Here is a 1,600-nt window from a genome sequence, read left to right as displayed (position 1 = left end):
TTTTTTCCCCTCATTTTAGCTACATAGCTATCTGTCCTTGGCCCAGCTCGACTCATGCTGGACACGTCCCTGACCATATGTCTGTGTGTTAGCGTGTGTCACTGATAGCATGCTGAAGTGTTTGAAACCCCGCCGTATTTTCTCTTCACACCCCAGCTTGGAGCCTCGCCGACATGTGGAGCGTCCTGCTAAAGTGATTTGTGCGCTACAACACCTAATGTGTGGCTCCACGTCTCCGTTCTGCAGATGTGTTGTTCTTACACAGACCACCAGGGGGCAGGGTGGAGACGGTCAGGCCCTATTTAAAGAGAACGTCCTCTGATCTGTCACAGATGATGTCATGCTCGTGGGCTTCATCTTGTCTTTGAGGGACACCGGGATGCGCATTCTGTCAGCACCGATGTGGTGCAACACTACCTCACGTTACCACTAAAGGTCATTACATGACAAAGCTCTCTCACAAATCCTCACCTCTGACTGTGCAGCAGCTGTGAGAAGCTGGTTTAAAACGTAACAGAGACAGGATGCAGCATTCTGGATTTATCCTGTAAGTCATCACTGTGTTTTGAGTGGTGCAGTGTGAGCAATAGTCACATGACCAGATTTCTCTTGTTGTACAGTGGAAACAGATGCAGATAAATCAGCAACGTCAACAAACTCCATGAAATTTTCCATCATGGTCACGTCGACCTAGGTTTGTTTTATTCACAACACCTCAAAATAACACACACTGACTGTCTCTTTAAATTGGTCACAAAGTTTCAAGAAGAAAAACATCTGGCTAATCAGAAACTGAGTTTGTATTAATGACACACGATTTTAAACACTGACGTTCATTTAAAAAGTAGGGAAGGGAGCAAGTGAGCTAGTTGTCGTGGCAATTTCCCTAGAAGCCAACACATAAGTAAAGAGTATAGTGTAAGGGTATGTGTTGGTGGTATAGTGGTGAGCATAGCTGCCTTCTAAGCAGTTGACCTGGGTTTGATTCCTGGCCAACACAATGGCATCCTTTGGGGTGATGGTAGCTCAAGTGGTTAAGGTTTTGGGTCATTGACCAGAAGATTGGGGTTTAAGCCCCAGCACTACCAAGCTGCCACTCTGACCCCAACCCCCAAGGATGGGGTATGTGAAGAATGTATATGTGCAGTAATGTATTGTGACAAATAAAGGCTACGTAGTAGTGTGAGGGGAAACTCTACAATGTGTAGAAGACAAAAGAGTATAGTGTGTAGTGTGAGAGTATACTGTGCAGGGAAAGAGTATAGAATAAAGTTTAAGAGTATAGGGTATATTTAGGGAATGTACTGAAAGACTACAGTGTGTAGTTAAATAGTATAGAGTAAAATTTAAGAGTTATTTAAGAGTTACTGTGGGGGAAATTGTATAGTGTAACATTTAAAAGTATAGTGTAAGAATATAGTGTGTAACGGTGGAGTATACTGTACAGGGAAAGAGTATAGTGTGTAGTGTACAAGTATACTGTGTAGGGAAAGGGTATAGTGTATAGTGTAAGAGTGTACTGTGTAGTAAAAGAGTCCAGTGTGTAGTGAAATAGTGTAGTGGGTGGCATAAGGTTGGAGCATATGGAAAAATACAGATG

General features: G+C 43.1%; 1 non-coding gene across 1 annotated transcript; it reads left to right on the top strand.

Moving 5' to 3' along the window:
• Positions 1-928: 928 nt before the first annotated feature.
• Positions 929-1,000, top strand: trnar-ucu (transfer RNA arginine (anticodon UCU)). The gene has a single exon. It is a non-coding gene; the product is annotated as a tRNA-Arg (tRNA).
• Positions 1,001-1,600: the final 600 nt, after the last annotated feature.

Source organism: Hemibagrus wyckioides, linkage group LG28, assembly GCF_019097595.1.
Source record: "Hemibagrus wyckioides isolate EC202008001 linkage group LG28, SWU_Hwy_1.0, whole genome shotgun sequence".
Classification (NCBI taxonomy): Eukaryota; Metazoa; Chordata; class Actinopteri; order Siluriformes; family Bagridae; genus Hemibagrus; species Hemibagrus wyckioides.
Note: the sequence above shows the minus strand (reverse complement) of the source record. Positions and strands in the feature narration are given on the sequence as shown.